Source organism: Arachis stenosperma, chromosome 6 (assembly GCF_014773155.1).
Source record: "Arachis stenosperma cultivar V10309 chromosome 6, arast.V10309.gnm1.PFL2, whole genome shotgun sequence".
Lineage (NCBI taxonomy): Eukaryota > Viridiplantae > Streptophyta > Magnoliopsida > Fabales > Fabaceae > Arachis > Arachis stenosperma.
This window is the reverse complement of record NC_080382.1, coordinates 75,415,269-75,427,853: the sequence shown is the minus strand read 5'-3', so window position 1 is coordinate 75,427,853 and position 12,585 is coordinate 75,415,269. Positions and strand designations below refer to the sequence as shown.

The following is a 12,585-nucleotide window of genomic DNA, read 5'->3' as shown; positions in this document are numbered from 1 at the left end:
AGGTTGCAGGTGCATTGCACAGGCCAAATGGCATCATTCTGTATGCAAATACTCCAGATGAACATGTGAATGCTGTTTTCTCTTGATCCTGGGGATCTACTGCAATTTGATTATAACCTGAATATCCATCCAGGAAGCAGTAGTATTCATGACCTGCCAGTCTTTCTAGCATCTGGTCTATAAATGGTAAAGGAAAATGATCCTTTATGGTGGCTGTATTGAGCCTTCTGTAATCAATACACATACGCCACCCTGTAACTGTTCATGTAGGAACCAGTTCATTTTTTTCATTATGGACCACTATCATGCCGCCTTTCTAGGGACGACTTGGACAGGGCTTACCCAGGGGCTATCAGAAATAGGATAGATAATCCCAGCCTCTAGTAATTTAGTGACCTCTTTCTGCACAATCTCCTTCATGGCTGGATTCAGCCGCCTTTGTGGTTGAACCACTAGCTTAGCGTCACCCTCTAATAGGATCTTGTGCATGCATCTGGCTGGACTAATACCCTTAAGATCACTTATGGACCACCCAAGAGCTGTCATGTGTGTCCTTAGCACTTGAATTAGTGCTTCCTCTTCCTGTGGCTCTAAGGTAGAGCTTATGATTACCGGAAAGGTATCACCTTCTCCCAGAAATGCATATTTCAGGGATGGTGGTAATGGTTTGAGCTCGGGTTTGGGAGGTTTCTCCTCTTCCCGAGGGATTTTCAGAGGTTCTATTATTCTCTCTGGTTCCTCTAGATCAGGCTGAACATCTTTAAAGATATCCTCTAGCTCTGATTCGAGACTCTCAGCCATATTGACTTCTTTTACCAGAGAGTCAATAATATCAATGCTCATGCAGTCATTTTGAGTGTCTGGATGCTGCATGGCTTTGACAACATTCAACTTGAACTCATCCTCATTGACTCTTAGGGTTACTTCCCCTTTTTGAACGTCAATAAGGGTTCGGCCAGTTGCTAGGAAAGGTCTTCCTAGAATTAGAGTTGCACTCTTGTGCTCCTCCATTTCCAGCACCACAAAGTCAGTTGGAAAGGCAAATGGCCCAACCTTGACAATCATGTCTTCAATCACGCCTGATGGGTATTTAATGGAGCCATCAACAAGTTGGAGACATATCCGGGTTGGTTTAACTTCATCAGTTAACCCAAGCTTTTTGATAATAGATGCAGGTATTAGGTTGATACTTGCCCCAAGATCACATAGAGCTTGCTTGGTACAAGTATCCTCTAATGTGCATGGTATCATAAAGCTTCTGGGATCTTTAAGCTTCTCAGGTAAGCTTTTTAGAATGACTGCACTGCATTCTTCAGTGAGGTAAACTTTTTCAGTTTCCCTCCAATCCTTCTTATGACTTAAGATCTCTTTCATGAACTTAGCATAAGAGGGTATTTGCTCAAGTGCCTCTGCAAACGGAATCTTTATTTCAAGAGTCCTGAGATAGTCTACAAAATGGGCAAATTGCTTATCCTGTTCCGCATGGCGGAGTTTTTGAAGATAAGGCATTTTGGCTTTGTATTCCTCAACCTTAGTTGTTGCAGATTTATTGCCTACAGATGTGGGTTGGGAAGCCTTTTTAGAAGGGTTATTATCAGCACTAGTATGTGTCTGATCCCCCATTGGCATTTGAATGCCAGGGGTGGAAGCTGGAGTGGCGTTAGACGCCAGCTCCTAACCTGCTTCTGGCGTCTGAACGCCAAAACTATGCTCCCTTTGGGCGTTCAACGCCAATTCCTTGCTTGTTTCTGGCATTGAACGCTATGACTGAGCATGATTTGGGCGTTCAATGCCAGCTTTCCACCCATTTTCCGGCGTTTGAGCGCCAGAATTATTCCTCTCTGGGCTCTTACTGTCCTTAGATGGATTTTGGGTAGTTTGCTCATTCCTTGGCTTTCTTCTACCTTGAAGTGAGGTATTTAATGTTTTCCCACTTCTTAATTGAACTACTTGACATTCTTCTGTTATTTGTTTTGATAATTGCTGTTCTGTTTGCTTCAATTACACTTCCATATTCATATTAGCCATTCTTGTTTCTTGTAATATCTCTTTGAATTTGGCTAACTGTTTTGTTAGAAAATCCAATTAATGATTGAATTCTGTAACTTGTTCTGCATGACTCATTTCAGCAGTTACTGTTTTAGCCTCTTCTTTCATGGAAGGTTCACTGCTTAGGTACAGATGCTGATTTCTGACTACTGTATCAATAAGCTCTTGAGCTTCTTCTATTGTCTTTCTCATGTGTATAGATCCACCAGCTGAGTGGTCTAGAGAAATCTGAGCTCTTTCTGTAAGCCCATAGTAGAAGATGTCTAACTGCACCCACTCTAAAAACATTTTAGAAGGGCATTTTCTTAGCATCTCTCTATATCTCTCCCAGGCATCATAGAGAGATTCATTATCTCCTTGTTTGAAGCCTTGGATGCTCAACCTTAGCTGTGTCATCCATTTCGGAGGAAAATAGTGATTCAGAAATTTTTCTGACAGCTGTTTCCATGTCTTTATACTGTCCTTAGGTTGGTTATTTAACCACCACTTAGCTTGGTCTTTTATAGCAAATGGTAACAGTAATAGCCTATAGACATCCTGATCTACCTCCGTATCATGTACTATGTCAGCAATTTGTAAAAACTGTACCAGAAACTATGTAGGTTTTTCTTGTGAAAGACCGGAATACTGGCAACTTTGCTGCACCATGATAATGAGCTGAGGATTCAACTCAAAACTACTGACTCCAATGGAGGGTATACATATACTACTCCCATATGAAGCAGTAGTGGGGTTAGCATATGACCCCAGAGTCCTTCTGGACTGTTCATTTCCACTTATGTCTATGTTGGAGTAAAGGGGGTAATGTGGATTTAAATTTTTATTTTATAAATAAATAAAAGAAATGATTTTCGAAATAAAATAAAATAAAATAAAATAAAAACCAAAATAAAAATAAGATAAAATAAGAAAATTAAAATAAAAAAATTAATAAGAATTTGAAAATATTTTATGAAGATTTTCAAAAAAATGAGGAGAGAGAAAATGGTTAGGATATTTTCGAAAAAGATATAATAATATATATTTTTTTTAATCTTAAAAGGATAAGATTGAAAAATTTTGAAATTGAAATCTGAATTTTTATAAAAAATTTCGAAAATAGTTGCTAAAAAATAGATAGAAAAGATATTTTTTTTTTTGAATTTTGAATTTTATGATGAAAGAGAAAAACACACAAAAGACACAAGACTTAGAATTTTTGGAGGAAAAACACCAAGGAACACCAAACTTAAAAATTTGAAGATCAAAACACAAAGAAGACTCAAGAACACTTTGAAGATTCACAAGAACAACAAGAATAAAAGAAAGAACACCAAACTTAAAATTTTTTAGAAAACCTCAATAAAATTTTTGAAAATTATAAAAAGATTAACAATAAAACACCAAACTTAAAGTTTGGCACAAGATTAAATCAAGAAAAATTATTTTTGAAAAAGATTTTTAAAAGAACCGGTGCCCAATCATCAAGAACATGAACCAACGCTCTAGCCAATTGGGCAGTAAAGGTAACACCTGTTTTGAAGAGGTATATATTTATACATTCCTTTTAGAAGACTAATGCTTTGGAATAGAACAAGAAAAACAAGAAAAGACACAGAACAAGAAAAACTAAAAAAATCAAACAAGAAAAATAAACAAGAACAAATTAAAGATCAAAGAACACAAATTCGAAAATTTAAAAGGAAAATATAAAATATGCAATTGACACCAAACTTAGAAGAAGACACTAACTCACGAAAATAAAAATTAGAAATTTATAAGAAAAAGTAATATTTTTGAAAAAAATTTTTAAAGAGAAATTAAAGGACTCAAATTTAATGACTCTATAGCATCAATACTCTATTTCTAATCTAAGCAACAAAATAAACCTTTAGTTGTTCAAACTCGAACAATCCCCGGCAACGGCGCCAAAAACTTGGTGCACGAAATTGCAATCACACTTTGCAATCCGCACAACTAACCAGCAAGTGCACTGGGTCGTCCAAGTAATACCTTACGTGAGTAAGGGTCGAATCCCACGGAGATTGTTGATTTGAAGCAAGCTATGTTTATTTTATTATTCTTAGTCAGGAGATCAATTATGATTATCAGTTTGAATTACTAAAAAAATAGAGGAGCGTGAAATAATTACTTGTTGTGCAATATTGGAGAATATGTTGGAGTTTTGGAGATGCATTGTCTTCTGAATTCCTGTAATGTAATATTCTTCTCATGAAAAAGTGCAAAGTTCCTTCCATGGCAAGCTCTATGTAGGGTGTCACCGTTGTCAATGGCTACTTCCCATCCTCTCAATGAAAATGGTCCAAATGCTCTGTCACAGCACGGCTAATCAGCTGTTGGTTCTCGATCATGTCGGAATAGAATCCATTGATTCTTTTGCGTTTGTCATCACGCCGAACACTCGTGAGTTTGAAGCTCGTCACAGTCATCCAATCCCAGAATCCTACTCGGAATATCACAGACAAGGTTTAGACTTTCTGGATTCTCATGAATGTCGCCATCAATTCTAGCTTATACCACAAAGATTCTGATTAAGGAATCTAAGAGATACTCATTCAATCTGATGTAGAACGGAGGTTGATGAGCGGATAATTTATACGCTTTTTGGCATTGTTTTTAGGTAGTTTTTAGTATGATCTAGTTACTTTTAGGGATGTTTTCATTAGTTTTTATGCTAAATTCACATTTCTGGACTTTATTACGAGTTTGTGTGTTTTTCTGTGATTTCAGGTATTTTCTGGCTGAAATCGAGGGACCTGAGCAAAACTCTGATAGGAGGCTAACAAAGGATTGCTGATGCTGTTGGAATCTGACCTCCCTGCACTCAAAATGGATTTTCTGGAGCTACAGAACTCCAAATGGCGCGCTTATAACGGCGTTGAAAAGTAGACATTGAGAGCTTTCTAGCAATATATAATAGTCCATGCTTTATTTGAGATTTGATGACGTAAACTGGCGCTCAACGCCAGTTCCATGCTACATTCTGGAGTCAAATGCCAGAAACACATCACGACCCAGAGTTGAACGCCAAAAACACGTTACAACTTGGCGTTCAACTCCAAGATAAGCCTCAGCTCATGTAAAGATCAAGCTCATCCCAAGCACACACCAAGTGGGCCCCAGAAGTGGATTTATGCATCAATTTCTTACTTCTGTAAACCCTAGTAACTAGTTTAGTATAAATAGAACTTTTTACTATTGTATTTGAATCTTTGATCAGTTTATGCGATCTTAGACATTGGGGGCTGGCCATTCGGCCATGCCTGAACCTTCATCACTTATGTATTTTCAACGGTGGAGTTTCTACACACCATAGATTAAGGGTGTGGAGCTCTGCTGTACCTCAAGTATCAATGCAAGTACTACTATTTTCTATTCAATTCGACTTATTCTTATTCTAAGATATTCGTTTCACTTCAACATGATGAATGTGATGATTCGTGACACTCATCATCATTCTCACCTATGAACGCGTGACTGACAACCACTTCCGTTCTACCTTAGACCGGACGCATATCTCTTGGATTCCTTAATCAGAATCTTCGTGGTATAAGCTAGAATTCATGGCGGCATTCATGGGAATCCGGAAAGTCTAACCTTGTCTGTGGTATTTCGAGTAGGATTCCGGAATTGAATGACTGTAACGAGCTTCAAACTCGCGATTGCTGGTCGTGATGACAAACGCAAAAGAATCAAGGGATTCTATTCTAACATGATCGAGAACCGACAGATGATTAGCCGTGCTGTGAGAGAGTATTTGGACCATTCTCACTGAGAGGATGGGATGTATCCATTGACAACAGTGATGCCCTACATACAGCTTGCCATAGAAAGGAGTGATAAAAATGGGATAAAAGCAGTAAGAAAGCAAAGATTCAGAAGGAACACAGCACCTCCATACACCTATCTGAAATTCCCACCATTGAATTACATGAGTAACTCTATCTTTATTTTCTGTTTAATTTATTATTATTATTCGAAAATCCAATAATCTCTTAATATAGTTAAATCCGCCTGACTGGGATTTACAAGATGACCATAGCTTGCTTCATACCAACAATCTCTGTGGGATCGACCCTTACTCACGTAAGGTATTACTTGGACGACCCAGTACACTTGCTGGTTAGTTGAGCGAAGTTGTGACAAAGTGTGATTTATGTTTGAGAGCACCAAGTCTTTGGAGCCATTGTTGATGATCACAATTTCGTCTATCAAGTTTTTGGCGCCGTTGCCGGGGATTGTTCGAGTATGGACAACTGATGGTTCATCTTATTGCTCAGATTAGGTAATTTTTTTTTCAAAAGAAAAAAAGTTTTCAAAATTCTTTCAAAATTTTTTCTTTATTTTCGTTTTTCAAAAATATAATTTTCGAAAAAAATAATAAAAATACAAAAAAATCATAAAATCATAAAAACCAAAAATATTTTGTGTTTCTTGTTTGAGTCTTGAGTCAATTTTTAAATTTGGTGTCAATTGCATGCTTTAAAAATTTTTCTTGCATTTTTTGAAAATTCATGCATTCATGGTATTCTTCATGATCTTCAAGTTGTTCTTGACAAGTCTTTTTGTTTGATCTTGATGTTTTCTTGTTTTGTGTTGTATGTTGTTTTTCATATGCATTTTTGCATTCATAGTGTCCATGCATTAAAGAATTCTAAGTTTGGTGTCTTGCATGTTTTCTTTGCATCAAAAATTTTTCAAAAATATGTTCTTGATATTCATCATGATCTTCAAAGTGTTCTTGGTGTTCATCTTAACATTCATAGTGTTCTTGCATACATCATGTGTTTTGATCCAAAATTTTCATGTTTTGGGTCATTTTTATGTTTTTCTCTCTCATCATTAAAAATTCAAAAAATCAAAAAATATCTTTTCCTTAATTTTCCCATGATTTTTGAAAATTTGAGTTGACTTAGTCAAAAATTTTTTTAAAATTAGTTGTTTCTTACAAGTCAAGTCAAATTTTCAAATTTAAAAATCTTATCTTTTCAAAATCTTTTTCAAAAATCAAATCTTTTTCATTTTTTTATAATTTTCGAAATTTTTAAAATTTATTTTCAAAATCTTTTTCTTAATTTTATTTCAAATTTTTGAAATTACACTAACAATTAATGTGATTGATTCAAAAATTTGAAGTTTGTTACTTTCTTGTTAAGAAAGGTTCAATCTTTAAATTCTAGAACCATATCTTTTAGTTTCTTGTTAGTTAAGTAATTAATTTTAATTTTAAAAATTAAATCTTTTTCAACCATATCTTTTTATCATATCTTTTTATCTTATCTTTTTATCATATCTTTTTCAAAATTTTATCTTTTTCAAAAATTTGATTTCAAAATATCTTATCTAACTTCTTATCTTCTTATCTTTTCAAATTTGACTTTAATATCTTTTTCAACTAACTATTTGACTTTTTGTTTGTTTATTATCTTTTTCAAAACCACCTAACTACTCTTCCCTCTCTAATTTTCAAAAATATATCCCTCTTTTTTGAAAATTCTTTTTAATTAATTAATTATTTTAAATTTTAATTTTAATTTTATCTTCCCTTTTAATTTCGAAAATCATTTAACTCCTTGTCAAAATTAATTTTTGAAATCTTCCCTCTTCTCTTCTTCTATTTATTTATTTATTTACTAACACCTCTGTTCACCTCTCTTCATCTCCAATCACTGCCTCTATCCTCACCCTTGTGTTTGGATTCTCCACTCTTATTCCTTTCTTTTTCTACTAATAATAAGGATCCTCTTTATTGTGACTTAGAGGATTCCTCTTCCTTTTCTTTTTCTCTTCTCTTTCATATGAGCAGGAACAAGGAAAAAGGCACTTTTGTTGAAGCTGATCCTGAACCAGAAAGGACTCTGAAGAGAAAACTAAGAGAAGCTAAATTACAACAATCCAAAGGCAACCTTTCTGAAATTTTCGAACAAGAGAAAGAGATGGCAGCCGAACCCAACAACAATAATGCAAGGAGGATGCTTGGTGATTTCACTAAACCAACGTCCAAGTTTGATGGAAGAAGCATCTCAATTCCTGCCATTGGAGCAAACAATTTTGAGCTGAAACCTCAATTAGTTGCTTTAATGCAATAGAACTGCAAGTTTCATGGACTTCCATCTGAAGATCCTTACCAGTTTTTAACTAAGTTCTTGTAGATTTGTGAGACTGTTAAGACGAATGGAGTAGATCCTGAAGTCTATAGGCTCATACTTTTCCCTTTTGCTGTAAGAGACAGAGCTAGAACATGGTTGGACTTACAACCTAAAGATAGCCTGGACTCCTGGGATAAGCTGGTCACGGCCTTCTTGGATAAATTCTTTCCTCCTCAAAAGCTGAGCAAGCTTAGAGTGGATGTTCAGACCTTCAAGCAAAAAGATGGTGAATCCCTCTATGAAGCTTGGGAAAGATACAAGCAGATGACCAAAAAGTGTCCTTCTGACATGTTTTCAGAATGGACTATATTAGATATATTCTATTATGGTCTATCTGAGTTTTCCAAGATGTCATTGGACCATTCTGAAGGTGGATCCATTCACCTAAAGAAAACGCCTGCAGAAGCTCAAGAACTTATTCACATGGTTGCAAATAACCAATTCATGTACAGTTCTGAGAGGAATTCCATGAATAATGGGACGCCTCATGGGAAGGGAGTTCTTGAAATTGATGCTCTGAATGCCATATTGGCTCAGAACAAAGTGTTGACTCAGCAAGTCAACATGATTTCTCAAAGTCTAAATGGATGGCAAAATGCATCCAACAGTACTAAAGAGGCAGCTTCTGAAGAAGCTTATGATCCTGAGAACCCTGCAATAGCAGAGGTAAATTACATGGGTGAACCTTATGGAAACACCTATAATTCATCATGGAGAAATCATCCAAATTTCTCATGGAAGGATCAACAAAAGCCTCAACAAGGCCTTAATAATGGTGGAAGAAACAGGCTCAGCAATAACAAGCCTTTTCCATCATCTTCTCAGCAACAGACTGAGAATTTTGAGCAGAGTCCCTCTAATTTAGCAAACTTAGTCTCTGATCTGTCAAAGGCCACTTTAAGTTTCATGAGTGAGACAAGATCCTCCATTAGAAATTTGGAGGCACAAGTGGGCCAGCTGAGTAAGAAAGTCACTGAATCTCCTCCTAGTACTCTCCCAAGCAATACTGAAGAGAATCCAAAAAGAGAGTGCAAGGCCATTAACATAGTCAACATGGCCGAATGCAATGAGGAAGGGGAAGGACGTTAATCTCAATGAGGAAGACCTCAGGGGACGTCTCTCAAGCAAGAAGGAGTTCCCTATTGAGGACCTAAAGGAATCTGAGGCTCACATAGAGACCATAGAGATTCCAATAAATCTCCTTCTGCCATTCATGAGCTTTGAAAACTATTCTTCCTCTGAAGAGGATGAAGATGTAACTGGAGAGCAAGTTGCTCAATATTTAGGAGCTATTATGAAGCTGAATGCCAAGTTGTTTGGTAATGAGACTTGGGAAGGTGAACCTCCCTTGCTCATTAGTGAACTAGATACATGGGTTCAGAAAACTTTACCTCAAAAGAGACAAGATCCTGGCAAATTCTTAATACCCTATACCATAGGCACCATGACCTTTAACAAGGCTCTGTGTGACCTAGGGTCAGGCATAAATCTTATGCCACTCTCTGTAATGGAGAAACTGGGGATCCTTGAGGTACAACCTGCCTTATTCTCATTACAATTGGCAGACAAGTCAGTAAGACAAGCTTATGGATTAGTAGAGGACGTGTTAGTAAAGGTTGAGGACCTTTACATCCCTGCTGATTTTATAATCTTAGACACTAGGAAGGAGGAGGATGAATGCATCATCCTGGGAAGACCTTTCCTAGCCACATGAGGAGTTGTGATTGATGTTGACAAAGGAGAGCTAGTTCTTCAATTGAATGGGGACTACCTTGTGTTTAAAGCTCAAGGATCTTCCTCTGCAACCATGGAGAGAAAGCATCAAAAGCTTCTCTCAGTACAGAGTCAAAAAGAGCCCCCACAGTTAAACTCTAAATTTGGTGTTGGGAGGCCACAACTAAACTTTAAGTTTGGTGTTGAGAAGACCCCTCATTCAAACTCTAAGTTTGGTGTTGGGAGGACTTCATCGTGGTCTGAACTTCTCTAAGGCTCCATGAGAGCCCACTGTCAAGCTAGAGACATTAAAAGAGCGCTTATTGGGAGGCAACCCAATTTTTATTTATCTAATTTTATTTTTATTTTATAGTTATTTTGTGTTTTATTAGGTTTATGATCATGTGGAGTCATGAAAAAAAATACTAAAATTAAAAACAAAATCAAAAATAGAAGAAGAAAAATCACACCCTGGAGGAAGGACTTACTGGCGTTTAAACGCCAGTAAGAAGCATCTAGCTGGCTGATGAGCGGATAATTTGTACGCTTTTTGGCATTGTTTTTAGTATGTTTCTAGTAGGATTTAGTTAGTTTTTAGTATATTTTTATTAGTTTTTAGTTAAAATTCACTTTTTTGGACTTTACTATGAGTTTGTGTGTTTTTCTGTGATTTCAGGTATTTTCTGGCTGAAATTGAGGGACTTGAGCAAAAATCTGATTCAGAGGCTGAAAAGGACTGCAGATGCTGTTGGATTCTGACCTCCCTGCACTCGAAGTGGATTTTCTGGAGCTACAGAAGCCCAATTGGCGCGCTCTCAACTGCGTTGGAAAGTAGACATCGTGGGCTTTCCAGAAATGTATAATAGTCTATACTTTGCCCAAGATTTGATGGCCCAAACTGGCGTTCCAAATCAGCTCAAAACTGCCCGGCGTTAAACGCTGGAACTGGCACAAGAATGGGAGTTAAACGCCCAAAATGGCACAAAAGCTGGCGTTTAACTCCAAGAAAAGTCTCTACACATGAAAGCTTCAATGCTCAGCCCAAGCACACACCAAGTGGGCCCGGAAGTGGATTTTTATGTCATTTACTCATCTTTGTAAACCCTAGGCTACTAGTTCTCTACAAATAAGGACCTTTTGCTATTGTATTATAAAAAAAAGGGGGAGATCTTTTGATCATGTTTTTATGATTGAACCCTCTTTGGGAGGCTGGCCATTCGGCCATGCCTAGACCTTGTTCTTATGTATTTTCAACGGTGGAGTTTCTACACACCATAGATTAAGGTGTGGAGCTCTGCTGTACCTCGAGTATTAATGCAATTACTATTGTTCTTCTATTCAATTCGGCTTATTCTTGTTCTAAGATATCACTTGTGCTTCAACTTGATGAATGTGATGATCCATGACACTCATCATCATTCTCACCTATGAACGTGTGCCTGACAACCACCTCCGTTCTACCTTAGATTGAGTGGATATCTCTTGGATCCCTTAATCGGAATCTTCGTGGTATAAGCTATAATTGAATGACTGTGATGAGTTTCAAACTTCTGAAGGCTGGGCGTTAGTGATAGACGCAAAAGAATCAATGGATTCTATTCCAACCTGATTGAGAACTGACAGATGATTAGCCGTGCCGTGACAGGGTGCGTTGAACATTTTCACTGAGAGGACGAGACTGTAGCCACTGACAACGGTGATGCCCAACATACAGCTTGCCATGGAAAGGAGTAAGAAGGATTGGATGAAGACAGTAGGAAAGCAGAGAAACGGAAGGGACAAAGCATCTCCTTACGCTTATCTGAAATTCTCACCAATGAACTACATAAGTATCTCTATCTTTATTTTATGCTTTATTCATAAATCATCCATAACCAATTGAATTCGCCTGACTGAGATTTACAAGATGACCATAGCTTGCTTCATACCAACAATCTCCGTGGGATCGACCCTTACTCACGTAAGGTTTATTACTTGGACGACCCAGTGCACTTGCTGGTTAGTTGTGCGAAGTTGTGATAAAGAGTTGAGATTGCAATTGAGCGTACCATGTTGATGGCACCATTGATGATCACAATTTCGTGCACCAAGTTTTTGGCGCCGTTGCCGGGGATTGTTGAGTTTGGACAACTGACGGTTCATCTAGTTGCTTAGATTAGGCATTTTTCTTCAGAGTTCTTAAGAATGAATTCTAGTGTTTCAAGGTGATGTTCTTATCATCACCAAAGCTGATTGATTCTCATCAATTTAGCTCTTGAATGTAATGTCTTGCTGAAGCTTGGCTAGCCATGTCTAATTTCTTTAAACTAAAGCTTTAGACTAACATTGCATGATTCCTGGAATTCTCATTAAGAATTTTGATATCTTTATTTTCTTTTCCACTTAATTTTCGAAAAATCCAAAAAAATTACAAAATCATAAAAACCAAAAATATTGTATGTTTCTTGTTGAGTCTATTGTCTCATGTTATGTTTGGTGTCAATTGCATGTTTCTATTCTTCTTGCATTCATTCATGTGTCTTAAATGATCTTCAAGATGTTCTTGATGATTTTCTTGCTCTGATCTTTAAATTCTCTTATCTTGAGTATTTTTGTTGTTTGTCATATGCATTCTCATTTTGTTAGTGTCAGTAGTATACAAACTGCTAAGTTTGGTGTCTTGCATGCATTGTTA

At 36.8% G+C, this 12,585-nt stretch overlaps 1 non-coding gene across 1 annotated transcript; it reads right to left on the bottom strand.

Moving 5' to 3' along the window:
* Positions 1 to 8,384: 8,384 nt before the first annotated feature.
* LOC130938535 (small nucleolar RNA R71) lies at positions 8,385 to 8,488 on the bottom strand. Its single transcript, XR_009069698.1, has one exon. It is a non-coding gene; the product is annotated as a small nucleolar RNA R71 (small nucleolar RNA).
* Positions 8,489 to 12,585: the final 4,097 nt, after the last annotated feature.